Genomic DNA, 14835 nt, shown 5'->3' with positions numbered 1-14835 from the left:
ACAGAGGTGAAGATCAAGCTGATCACCTCATTGGAGAATACCAAGATGGTTCCCAAAAGAGGAGGCCGTGCACAGAACAGGCATTCAATCTTAAAATCTTTCTAAGAACAAGAGCAATAAGGAGCCAGAACATCGTGGTCATCTTTGTATGTAGACATCAAAAGAGCACTGTTGATAAACTTAACCGTAATAGGTATTTCATTTGATCCTGTATTGACTTGTCTAAATCTGTTTAAAAGAAACAATTTAAAATGGTTTATGTTGGGTCCACCTAGTCAATGCACTTTTAATGAAAATTATTCTATCATTAAGGGAATGCATATTGTTCCTGAAACATGTATGATAGAATAAATAATTTTCAATAATTAAAAGTGTATTGACAAGGTGGACCTAATATAAACTATTAATTAGTTTCTTTAATAGACAAAAAGACCATACGACTCGATTGATAGACAAACCTTATTTAGTGTCTTAAAGAAGTTTGGAATTGACAAGAAAACATGAGAAATCATCAAACTAACACTGACGGACACCATCTCGAAAGTTAAGTTCTTAGGAGAAATCTTTGCTCTGTTTGAAATAACGACAGGGTCAGACAACAAGATCGATTATCCCCGATCCTCTTCGATATTGTATTGGAGAAAAAAACGAAAACCTGGGAAGAAGTTCTGAAACTGGAAGGAATAAGTGAAATACACCTGGGGAAGAAAGGACAGAACCTAGAAACAAAGTGTTTAACTTTTGCAGATGACCTTGCCATCTTAGCCAAAAACCGAGAAGACGTGCTCAAAAAAATGCTGGAGAATGTGCATGAAATCGCCAAATAGTGGGTGTTAAAGTCTCTTATGAAAAGACTGAATATGTGGAGTACAAGCACCAAAGCAGGAGGTATATGGACAAATGTGAAAGCATGATTGTAAAGTTTCTACATATTCGATACTCATTTATTGTAAAGTTTCCACCTAGCCTACTTGATACTCATTTATTGTAAAGTTTCCACCTATTCAATACTCATTTATTGTAAAGTTTCCATCTAGCCTACTTGATACTCATTTATTGTAAAGTTTCCACCTATTCAATACTCATTTATTGTAAAGTTTCCACCTATTCAGTACCCATTTATTGTAAAGTTTCCACCTATTCTACACTCATTTATTGTAGAAGTTTCCACCTATTCAATACTCATTTATTGTAAAGTTTTCACCTATTCTACACTCATATTGTAAAGTTTCCACCTATTCAGTACAATAAATGAGTATTGAATAAGTGGAAACTTTTTAGCTCTTGCTTTCACATTTGTAATTGTTCTTCAATATGGATCATCATGTTTATTGCTTATGAGGTATATGAAGCTAAAACATGGCAAGATTAAAAGGACAGACAAGTTCAAATATGTGGATGAATGGATCCAAGTCAAAGGACTGGATAAAGAGGCAAACAAGGCAAGAGCCAGAAAATTAGATCTGACCTATAACCTAACACAGAACAGCTATAACAAACAGCCAATATCCTACAAGGCCAAAATTTGATATTATAACTCTGTAATAAAACCAGAAGGATTGTACGATTCAGAGTGTTTTATTTTTTTTTTTAAAGGGGAGATGCGAGAACTATAGAAGGAAAGGTAGATTCTGAGGAAAATTCTGGGACCACAGAAGACTACTGATGGGACTTGGAGGAAAAGGAGAAATGCGGAGCTCTACAAGTACACTAAAAAGATCACAGATACAATGCAGAAATGAAGCCTGAAATTCTAAGGACACCTGGTAAGAATGGATGACAAATGACTGACCAAAAGAAGTACATCATGGGGTTAAAGGTCAAATCCAAGTGGGTAGAAGAGGTCAAGAGGGATGTGGAAGAAGTTGGAATTACACTGCAGATGATACACAATAAAAGAGATTTCAAAGAAGATACAAAAGTCTAAAATCATTTGAAGAGAAACCACTAAAACGGATGCCCGAACGGATCATTTCCGCAGAAGAGAGAAAGATGAGAAGCGAAAGAATGAAGAGGTTTTGGGAAGAGAAGAGAAGAAAGGCCAAGAAGCCATAAATTCTATGCGGTCCATTGTTGGCCAAATTCGGAAACAAACGAACAAAAAACATCTCATTTTACATGCAGTTCAAACTGATTCTACAACAAATAATAGAAGAAATATTTACAACTTTTGTTCTTTGATTATTTTTCGTGCTAGCATCTTGCTGAAGAATCCTCTGGAATAATACAATGCGATCTTCAATGACTCAAACATTTTTATCATAACAGAAGGTTTACAAAGCCTCGGGTGTTGCAAACATGAAAACTTCAAAAGGTTTACACAGCTAAACAGTGATGATAGCAAGAATGATACAACTGTACTCTATGAACATCTAGATCGGAGTGACACAGACAGGATCTATCAACTACGAGTCCTTGCCCCCTTCCAGCTCGCCAAGCATGTCACAAAGTCAGTCAAAGTGAGGCAGAAAAATGAGGGATATAATGTTTCCTATAACATTAGTAAAGCACACATTTACATTATAACATACTGATAATCCTCCAGTATCAAGGAACCAGGATATTGGTATAATTACAAATGAAGATTTGGTTCTCTCTGTGTTCTGGTCATCCTCTGTACCCTCATTCTCTTTCACATGGCCTGTAAATATTTCCGTAAGGACAGTATCATTTTTTTAAAAATTTGGTTTACGTTGCACCAACACAAATAAGTCTTATGACGACAATGGGATAGGAAAGGGCTAGGAGTGGGAAGAAAGTGTCCATGGCCTTAATTAAGTAACAGCCCCCGCATTTGCCTGGTGAGAAAAAGGGAAAACATGGAAAACCATCTTCAGGGCTGCCGACAGTGGGGTTCAAACCCAACTGCAAGCTGACAGTTGCACAACCCTAACCGCACGGAAACTTGTTTGGTAGTATCAGGTTAATATTTTTTTTAAAAGTACATACAAATGTATACCACTGCCGGTACGATCTCCACATAGTTACTGCTCTTGGACTTGAACTTTCAGACAAGGCTGTTCCCCTATTTTTCACCGAATCAGAAAATGTTAGAACAAAAGTAATACAGTAAAACCTCGTTAATTCAAAGTCATAGGGATGCAAAAACTGGACTTTGAATTACGTGATTTTGAATTAACTGCCAACTCGTAATTCAGAAATGCCAACCCTTGCCTCATCAAAAAGTATTCTAAGGCCTAATAATGCATGCAATAACCCTGATCCACAGTTTAAATCTTTCAAATTCCATGGAAAAACTATTTCCGAAATGTATCCAACAAATGCATTTACATTATTCAAATAATGCACTTGGATAAATCACTGGAAAACATAACCTCATGCAACAAACGGAAAAACCCACACAATTCAAAGACGAGGACAAATTATGCTGGCTACCCAGTGCAAAAGTTGTATTTTTTCGATTACTGTACTGTTTGCATTTTTTAGATGCCTTGTGCTTGCATGGAAAGTGCCCGACGCCCTTAAAACATTGTGGCTTATCGAACCTTCCTATGACCAGGGGAGGAAGTCTCCTGCTTCCATGTGCATTGCAACACAGTATGACCCCTACCCTTGTACAATTTCCCAGCTGGCACTTCTCTCCTTTAAAACCATAAGTCTGATTGGACTCGGTATTAAAAAACAATGCAGTTTCATTGGCGTTGATAATACTGTTCAGTGCATAAGAATTGATTATATGAGCCACACTTTTTCGCCAACTGTTGGCATCACCAGTGTTCGCGGATTCTGATTCTCCGCACACTGCCTGCTACATGTTATTGTGGTGTATGGAAAGCTACCCCAGCACCTTCCAGAAGACTCATTCTATCCTGAAGCGGATAAATTTTGAATTTAAATTACTCTGTAAAATACTATTTAAAAAAAATGTAAAGGCAGTTTTCAATTAAAAGTCTGAATTTTGGTAATGGGACCAACATTGTTCTTCGAATTACGAATTATCCTTATTTCAATTAAACAATTTAAATAACATGCAAAACCATACCTCATGTTTCCGGGAACGAGAGCTTCTTCGAATTAGATGGGATTTTGAATTAACCAATTTTGGATTAACGAAGTTCTATTGTATTCAACACCAATTTTGCCACAAACAATTTCCCTGTAAATCCAACCGTAAGATACATGTATTGCATTTTATGTTTAAGGTCCGCTCTGACACCACCTGTACCGCTAAATATTTTTGAACAACTTCCTACTTGTCCTTATCCAAAACTTAATGAAAGTCACTATCAATCCATTTTCCTGTGATGCCATAACAGAAACACAGATACAAATTACAATGAACCTGACAAAGGCTGTTATTTGTCCTATCCGGTATAAAAACTAAGTATCCAGTTAATATCAAAAAAGTACTGGCAGGAAGACAATTCTTTTGCTAGTGGTTTAACACTCAAAGGTTTTCAGCGATGCAAGGACAAGAAAGGGCCAGGATTCAGAGGGTAGGGGTCATGGACTTTTAAGGTACAACACCAACATTTCCCTGGTGCGAAAATGGGAAACCATCTTCAGGGCTGCCAAAGGTGGGTTTCGAACCCTCCACCTCTCGAATGCAAGCCCACAACTACATGGTCCTAAATGTGTGGTGGCTAACTCACTTGGTGATGATTTTATATATAGGTATGTATACTAGATAACACATATGAATAAATCGAAAAGGTTATAAGTGCATAACAAGTGAAAAAGAGGCCAACATTACATATCAGGATAATAATGTTGTCGCTTGGAAGCTATTGCATATCCATGTTTTCTTCACCTATTATCTGTGATAATACGAAAGATGAAATGAAATGGCGTATGGCTTTTAGTGCCGGGAGTGTCCGAGGACATGTTCAGCTCGCCAGGCGCAGGTCTTTTGATTTGACGCCCGTAGGCGACCTGCATGTCGTGATGAGGATGAAATGATGATGAAGACAACACATACACCCAGCCCCCGTGCCAGTGAAATTAACCAATGAAGGTTAAAATTCCTGACCCTGCCGGGAATCGAACCTGGGACCCCTGTGACCAAAGGCCAGCACACTAACCATTTAGCCATGGAGCAATATGGAAGATTTTAAACTCACACAGTGTATTTATGCGACCTAGCTGTCAGAATTGGCAATCATATGAATTTTAGTGAAAAATGGAAGAGTATGTTCAAGGCAGAAACGGTTCCAGAAATGACATTCCAGGAATCGTTAATGGACAAGAGGAGTGTGCATGTGAGGATTTACAACAGACAGAAGTATTCAGTCAGCCACAAGGTAGAGGAGGCCACAGGTAGAGGAGGCCACAGGTAGAGGAGGCGACTAATACTGGTTAAGCACTAAAATTTTCCTATGGTGATGAAGATATTTACAAAAAGGCATACAAAAGTTGAAAGCCAGAAAAGCGGCTGGAATTGGTAAGATTTCTGGGAACTAACTACAGTAAACACAATGGGTAGGGGTGTGACTTTGGGGAGTATTTTACCTCAAATTTTGGTGCTTATTTTGTGGAAATACCAGTTATGACACAACACATATTATGCAAAGCAAATATAACAATATCAAAACAGGCTTACTAATATTTATTTACAGTAAAATCCTTTTATACTTTTCACACTTATACGTTTTCTACACTTATACATTTTTTCCAGTGGTCCTGGCAAAATCCTATACGAATTACAGCGATTTATTTCATTTATATGACTTTCACTTATATGATTTTTACACTTGTACCCTAAGACCTCGAAGCCAAAATGCTTCGTTTATACGTTAACGATGGTTTCCGTCTTCAAAATCTCAAGAAATATTCTAAACACAAATTTATGGCTTGCACTATACTTTTCTTGGAAATTATACCTTTAAGCACATGTTTATTAGCGTGAGTGACCTGGAAGCTATTTTTGAGCTTACTCTTTGGTGTTCTGTTTTTCAGGTGTGATAGAGTTGTGATTAGCATCGTGAGATTCGTGAGTCGTGAACATGGGTGAAAGAAAGGGAACAAGCATTAAGATTGCTGAAACATTATGAAATCTGAGTGTAGTGAAGGAAAGTCCCGTCTACCTTAAATACTATTGTAGCTAAGGCTGTGGAAATTGAAGAAAGTGTGCGTGTTAGGTATTAAGACAAATAAGCAGACCCACAATCAGGGAGGAAAATACGAACGCCTGGAAGATTGTTTATTACAGTAGTTCAGGCAACAAAGGGCAAAAGGCATTCCAATCAGTGGACCAATGCTTTGCGAAAAGGCACGTGAACTAGCGATCAGACTTGGTGTAGAAGACTTTAGTGTTTCGTCAGGCTGACTACATAAATTTAAGGTTAGACACGGTATCGGCAGTCAATGTGTGTGGAGAAAGCAGAAGTGTCAGTGACAAGACTGTGCAAGATTAGAAGGAAAATCGTTTGAAAGAAGTGACATTTCTATTCGCTCCAAGGGACATTTTGAACGCGGACGAGACGGGCCTCTTTTATAATGTAATGCCTGGACGTACAATGACATTCAAAGGGGGAAAAAATGACACGGCGGGAAACAAACCAAACAACGCGTAACAGTTCTGTTATGTGCCAATAGTGATGGAAGTGAACAACTGCCTCCACCGACAATAGGCAAATTTTCAAAGCCGCGTTGTTTTGAAACCGTTGCTATGCTCCCCACAAAACACACTACGAAAATTTTTGAAGACTGGCTTCGAAGCGTGGATGGCAAAATCGGAGCGAAAGGTCGCAAGATCTTACTGTTCGTGGATCGATGCCCGGCACATCCTCCTGAAGAATGTGACTGTGGATTTTTTCCCTGCGAATTGCACGACTGAGCATGCAATCAGGTGTGTAAACGTTGGAAAGAAGGACGAAATGATCAACATATTACAGGTAAGATATTTCAGTAGCGGTTTCGGCCTTTATAATAGGCCAGCAGCTGAAGATGGCCTATTATGAAGGCCGAAACCGGTACTGAAAAATATTTTAAGTACTTTCATATAAATAAAAGTATTGATTAAGTGGGAAATCTGGCCTCATAATTGTGATCATTAGAATCATCAATATGGGAAAATATGAACCTAATAAACTATGAGGTAAGATTTCTCTCATTTATTTCCTCTTTTTATATGTCTACTTATGTTAATGTGAAATGTTTGCCCTAGAACTTCTCGCATTACCATGCATTAAGGGCTGTTTCACATTAGGCGACAAGAATCGGCTAACACCCGCCTGTGCTTGTGGAACATTATTTTAAATGGAGCTCCACACACAGGGCTACTCTGTCTCGGCGACCGACCTTTAAATAGTTCACTCCTGCTACCAGCAGACGAAGCAGATTTCACAACCCCGACTGGCGACAGTTGTAGCGCTGTGCACTGGGGTCTCATATTCTTCAATTGCGTTCTGTTTAGAACTCCCTTCAGTGATTGTACATTTCATGTTCCTTCACGTTATGGATTCCATTTCAAAATACTATAAACTGTACTAAATAAATTATAATCAGTATGAATGATGTCTGGCTTCTTGGCTAAATAGTCAACCTACTGGCCTTCAGTTTAGAGGGCCTTGTGTTCGATTCCCAGTGGGGCCAAAAATTTTAACAGTGTATGGTATGGTTTGTGTTTGTCCCCACACTCTCCTCGCCATATTCATACAACACATCACACTACCAGCCACCACAGAAACACGCAATAGTAAGCGCAAATAGGGTTGGCGTCAGGAAGGGCATTCGGCCATAAAATAAGGCCAGATTCTCATGGGCAACACAGTTTGCACCCGTGACCCCACCAATGTGCGAAACGCGGTAGAAGAAAAATATTCAGTATGATATATCTATAGAAGTGGACCGAATAAACACGGAAGATTTCGTTATACAAATTATACAACCATCTGGAACTTAAAATGCAATTAATGTAGCAGGAGAGTTGAGAAGAGAAATGCATGGTCTCAAGGAAAGACCATCTCAGTTCAACTACCTCAAAGTTAAGACTTATTTTTTGCTTTTCTCAACTTGGTATCCATTCCTGTAATATCTTCTTTCACACTTTTGAAGAGTTTGTCAAAAGGTTTCTTTGACATCCCGAAGTAACTAATAAACTTGATCATCACATAAATAATCGAATAATTTATAGAAAAGTCCTTTTTCCAAATGATCTTTCAATATAGAATGTGAATGAAACCTACGACACTCTCTTTCCTTCTTTCTTTTTGACAATAACAAGAGGCAAGTAGATAATGAACATGGGCAGTAGGCTGGGGAAGGCGGCTAAGTAGCGTGACCGTTCACTGATACAGAATTCACAGGAGCTACTCTGTAGCCGATTCCGGTCGCCTAGTGTGAAGCAGCCCTGAAAGAAATTGTTCTCTGAGTTGTTATATCTTGTGAAATGGACTCAGGAGCGAAAAGACATTCACAGTGCAAGAATGAAGGAGTACTGGTCAAAGAAGAAAGCTGCTAGAGATAAGAACCACGTGGTACATAGCAGGCCCAAACGGAACTTAAAAAAAAAATACTATCTTTTCTTCTGATAGGGAATGCATTACATCACGGCGTCATGGCACCATGTTTCAGAACTGACAATTCGAAATTGTTTCCGAAAAACTGGATTTGGAGGTAGTTCTGATGATGATTGTAATATCACAGATGATAATGGCAAGGCTCCTGATAATGACGGCGGATGGAGGAAATTGGAAGAGGAGGCATCATTCGAAGTTTATGTGAATGTTCACGCTAACCTTGTAACTGCAGAAGCCATGACTATGTCCGAGATTGCTGAAGATGCACAAAGAGGTTTGAGTGAGGACTGCAATCACGACGATACCGAAGAGCCGCAGCATACTTCAGTGACCATTAACGATTCTGTCAATGCTCTATGGACTATCAAACATTTTGTGATGTGCCATAAAGGTTCTGAGGAAATAATGGCCAAATTTTACCAGTTTGAGAATACTGTTCATGTCGTGGCAAAAAACAACAACAAAATAACACTTTTTCATTCCGTAAAGTGACTCTTTTCCCTCTTTTTGTATTTTTAAAATCTGTGTGCATTTATTTTGTGTTTATATTGTTTCATATTGCCATATATACTTTGGAATATAACTCAGCTTCATATTTACAGAATTTCACTTACACGGTTTTTTCCCTTCGGTCCCCTGGAAAATATATAAACAAAATTTTACTGTATTTTAATTTTTTTGCCAACACTTTAGTCAGGTTTATGGAGGATTTTCTTCTTTTTGTCAGCCAAATACTGTTTCATCCTTTCTGAACATAATTTTCCTTCTTAAATACATATTTATAGGCAGAGACAACAAGAAACCATGGAGTACTTTTGAACATTGCCTAATCTCTATGACTCTGAATGAAAAGGCTTCAAAACATTTTCCACATTTGCACACAAGCTAACTCTTCTATCTTCTTCTTCTTCTTATTTTATGACCACATAGGATCACTTTAGTCAGTCGGTCGTTCAGGTCTCTTTGAAGGGATTGTTCAGGCTTTGCGGTCCTCCCAGTACTTCTTCAGACGCTCCGATCTTCATGCCCTTTCCGCAGTTGAAAATATGCGTGTTGCTGGTTTGTTTTGTGTAAGGGTAAAGTGGAGGTTTGTATTCTTGAGTTTTGTATTCAATTTTATCTTATTTGTGGTGTCTTCTGTTGTAAGGCCTATTTCCTTCAGATCCTCTCTTACTTCTCTGATCCATTTACATCCTGTTGTGGTATTTTTTGAGACGAGATTGTGTTGTACTAGTTGTTTCAGAAGTCTTGAATCCTGCACCCTCATGATATGTCCAAAGAATCCCAGTCTCCTCTTACGCATATTATCCGTAATGGGTTCTAGCTCTTTGTACACGACTTTGTTAGGTATTAATTGCCACTGTCCATCTTTCTGGTATTTTTGTTGATGCAGGTTCTTCCATTCCTCCTTTCAATTTTCTGAAGTCTGTCAGTCTTTGATTGTTTATTCAGGTGAAAATGTGTTTCTGCTGCATATGTAGCTTCTGGTTTTATAACTGTGTTGTAGTGTTTTATTTCTGCATTTATTGATAGACATTTCTTTTTGTAGATATCCCATGTTAATTTTTGTGCTTTAGCTAATCTATTTGTTCTTGTTTGGATTGAGATGTTTTTCATTTAGGTTTTGTGTTATTATTTCTCCAAGATATTTAAAATGAGTTACTATTATGATATTATTACCATTTATGGTAACTTCTTTTAACTGTGTTGGTTTTTGGGGCATAATTTCAGTTTTTCAAATGATATTTTGAGGCCAATTTTATTTGCAATGCTTTGAAGTTCTGATATCTGGGTTTTTGCTTCTTTTATGTCCAATGCTAGTAATGCTAAATCATCAGCGAAACCCAGGCAATTTGTTTTGATTTTTCGGTCAATCTTTATTTTGGGGGGACATTTCCTAAACCATTCCCTCATTACCATTTCTAGAGCACAATTAAATAATAGTGGTGAGAGCCCATCTCCCTGCCGTAGACCAGTTTTAATCTCAAATGTCTCTGATGTTTCACCCATAAACTTCACTTTTGATTTTGTGTTAGTGAGAGTCAAATTTATCATGTTTATTAATTTGGGGTGTAGTCCAAGGTGTCTTAAAATTTTGAACAGAGATTCTCTATGGATGCAATCATAAGCTTTCTTGAAATCTACAAATGTTATCAGCACATCTCACTCTGACGAGTCTGGTGTCAGACCTAAGACGAAACGCTGGTTAATAGAGAAAACGCCTGAAAAGCCATACATCTAATTTTTGATCTGTTTTTTGACATGCTCTATTGGTGGAAAAATATCTAATTCCCTCTATGGGAACTTAGAATTTCCATCTTTTTCTAATCTACATAAATTCACTAGTATTTAGTGGTGAATACGATTTTTCATAATAAATCTGCGCCAATGGCATGATTTTGTGAAATGATTAGATTCTGCGATTATTTGAGAATAAGGAACATATGATTTCCAGATTTTCTTCACTGAATTTATGGTTTTCGCACAAAAAATGACATTTCCAAAAATGTTGTGTTTTTTGTTAATACCAAAATATCACACCCGTACGCATCGTACTCAAAACACATCAAATTGTGTTCAGTAGATATAGTATGTATTGAAGACCTAATAAGTTGAAAGTTTATTTCGATTACAATGAGGACGAGAAAATTGAGCTGAAGAGCAAAGCAACTACAGTAGAAGTCCGTTATAGCGAGAAGTCAAAATAGCGGAAAATTTACTCGCTATAGCGGATTGTCGTTATATCAGATTTTTGTATAAAAGTCGGAAAACCCACCATATACATTAACATCGGTATCAAATGGCAAATCAGTTTGTTCAAAACTTGCGTTTCCGCAGATGATATCCACACTACGGCTTACTAGTATGTTATTTTTCGAAATCTGATACTACGTGAAAGTGAATGTTTAATTTAATTCTGAAAAAATTACAGTACCGAATCCAAGACAAACTCTACTTTTTCCTTCAAAAATTTTAAATCAGGCTCCAAAAGTGCTTTGTAAAATCATGTGAATGCCTTTGTTGTAGAGTACGCATTTTTGGACGCCGAACATTGGCTTTCGTTATGACGCATTCTTTTTGCGGCTGCACAATTATTCATTATTTTCGCAGGTTTAATGCCCATGGCATCATAATACCGAAGAGAATCCGTTGAAAATTTGCCAGCAATACCTATTCCATGCGTCTCTACAATACGGCTAACCGTCAGGAAAATATTCTTGCTGTCTATAAAACTGCTACAGTACTTTTACTCAGCGTCGGATATAACCGGCTACCGCTACGCACACGCCTCGCTTGTCAGGTTCGGCCAACTTCAACGGCTAACGATGTATAGGCCTAATCACGGAAGTTGAAGGTCAATGAAAGAGTTTGTTGCCGCACGGTATGGCCATTCGCCCTTGGGTTTGTCGCGCACATACCTCGCAATTTCATTTTCGACTTCTTTAGTGTCCATGCTGCGGACCACTGAATGCACTTTTCAACAGTACACATTTTTTAAGCTATCTTTGTCTTCATGCTGACGTCAAATTTTAACTTTAGTTAGGCCTGTGCCATATTTTCTTGCGGCTGCACAGTTATTCTACATTTCCGAGTGTTTAATAACCATTAACTTAAATTTGGCATCATAATATCGACGAGGACCCGCTGAAAATTTGCCGGCAATACCTGTTCCACGTATCTTTATGAATATCCATCATGAAAATATTCCTGCTGTCTATAAAAGTTAATTTTACTAAGAGTCAGGTACAGTAGACGCATTATAACTCTGCTGTTGAGTAGCCGTGGTCTTTCTAAGAATTCGAAGGCTCACATGTTTTGATGCCATTCTGTAGATTTGAGAACGTTTTTGTAGAGGCTAACAGAATGTCATTCTCCCTTCACTATTTCCCGAAATCCAGTGACGTTATGCACAGGCACTGTACAACCGGCTGTCATGGTTAGCGATGTATAACAAAGAGGTGGTCGTTTATTATCAACGAATTTTGTGTGTGCGTGCGCGTGCGAAAAGATGCAGCGTGGTTACCTTGGTAATTGCCAGTGGTATTCATTACTGTCAGGCCACAAATGCAAGACAACCCTTGATTTTTCGCTTGAGATTTTGAGGAAAAAAATGTTGTTTTGGATTTGGAGAAATACGGTATCATTCCAGAGTTTTCTTCTTCAAATGGCATCATCTAACCTAACTGTATATGTGTCATGAAAACATATTTGAAACGCATGTAGAGAAATGAGTTATCCTCGCTAAAAATTTACATGTGAATAGCTTTTCCGAAATTTAACTAGACACGAATATGAACTATCCTCTAAAACCAGTGATGTAGGCCTACTCTGCCATATCTTGAGGTGTATCACATTCCTACATAATTTCAATACGTTATATAACATTAAAATGAAGAGATAGTTTACTTCAGCCATTATTTTTAACGAGTTAACAACTGCTATTAGACACGTTATTTACGCATTTATTACGAAAATATAAACTAACCTCTGAAATCAATTATGCACCCTGCCATATCTCGAGGTGTATCCAATTTTTACTTAATTGCAGAATTTAGGATTAAAATTAAGCGATTGTTTAGTCAGCCGTTTTTTAAACTATCGTTCTACGATGCGATTTTATTTTAAGTAAATAAATAAAACACGAGAACATGTTCACTTCCTTATATAAATTACTTTATTTACACTGTACGTCACAACACACAATTATACACAGTCGCAAATGACACTATATACAACACTCAATAGCGGAGTACCCTGAAGTCGATTCTGACCAGTACATATATCAACACTGACTCGCGCACTCTCTTGAATTCACCGCCTCACTCACTCAAGTCCAATACTCTGACTGCCTCACTGATTGACAGCTCGATATTTATACTATTCGATCAACCATCTAGAATGATCGACTTCTGGAAGAGTTCTTACAACACTCTAATGGAACACACTCAAAACATTGATCGACCAGCTAGTCGAATGGGTACTCAAACGTTCCTCTACTATTTACAAATGTACATGGAAATATCTACAACATTCGTAATGTCTCTACACGTATCTGGATAGTAAAAACTTACAGTAAGTTTCCAGAACCCTTCATATATACCAAATTATAGTACAATAAGTCTAACATACGAACATTATGGAATTTTCTACCGCTTTTGACTATCTAGATTTTGAGGTTTAACTTATACACAATACGTATTTGAGGTTATACAAAGTTATACTACATATTTACAGGGAAACCTTGTACTAGTAATGTTTAAAATTTAATAAAAGATAATTTAAGGTTTGCAGACGACATTACACTTTTGGCCAACGACATTGATGAACTACAAAGTCTAATACAAGATCTTGTCTCAGCCTGTCAAAAAGTGGGACTATCCATGAACCTTCCTAAAACCAAAGTAATGCTCAACAAATGGGCCCCAGCAGGAAAGCTGCACGTGGGAAACTCCACATTACAACAGGTCAATGAGTTTGTTTATCTTGGGCAGCTTGTAAACATGAAAGGGGACTAAAGACCGGAAATCTTCCGACGTATCAAACTAGGATGGCAAGCTTACGGAAGAAATTCTTCAACCTTCAAATCCAACATGCCAACCCACCTGAAGAAGATAGTCTTTGACCAGAGTGTCCTCCCTGTACTGATTTACGGTTGTGAAACCTGGACATTGAGCGAGTTTAATAAGCAAAAACTCAGAACAACCCAAAGAGCTATGGAATGGTTCACGCTAGGCTTCACCAAGAAAGACAGGAAGAGAGCAGATTACATCAGGTCAGTCACAAAGGTCAGTGACATTTTAGAAAGGGTGTTCACCCTAAAATGGCAGTGGGCAGGCCATGTTGCTCGGAGAACTGATGGTAGGTGGACAAAGCTTGTGCTTGAGTGGAGTCCGAAAGATCATCTGAGACCTAGGGAAAGCCCACCGGACAGATGGGATAAAGACATCCGTAAGGTTACTGGGATCAACTGGCAGAACATAGCTCAAGACCGTCCCAGATGGCGAGACCTCATGAAAAACTACCTTGCTTCAGACTTAAAGAGGCCACATTGTAAGAACGATTGAATATGGCTGATAGTGATAGTGAATTTAGCATTAAAATAAACTATAATTAAAATATATTAAACATAATAATTGAAGATTTTACACCTGTTACAATGTCGTACCTACGACATAACGAGTTAAGAACTGTTAACGGACACGTTATTTACGCATTTATCACGAAATTCAAATTTCAAATTCATTTCAAATTTTCTTTACGGAACAGCAGTCGACAGGTATTAATAATCGACTACGACATCACCTTCGAATGTCAACGAGAGAACTCGCTAGTGGACATAGCGAGGAAGCGATAC

The 14835-nt window shown here is 37.9% G+C and overlaps 1 protein-coding gene across 2 annotated transcripts in view; it reads right to left on the bottom strand.

Annotated features, from left to right (window-relative positions):
• Positions 1–14835, bottom strand: part of Stt3A (catalytic subunit 3A of the oligosaccharyltransferase complex) — a 182687-nt gene that overhangs the window by 78250 nt on the left and 89602 nt on the right. The window lies entirely within an intron of this gene.

Source organism: Anabrus simplex, chromosome 14, assembly GCF_040414725.1.
Source record: "Anabrus simplex isolate iqAnaSimp1 chromosome 14, ASM4041472v1, whole genome shotgun sequence".
Classification (NCBI taxonomy): domain Eukaryota; kingdom Metazoa; phylum Arthropoda; class Insecta; order Orthoptera; family Tettigoniidae; genus Anabrus; species Anabrus simplex.
This window is presented reverse-complemented; position numbering and strand designations above follow the sequence as displayed.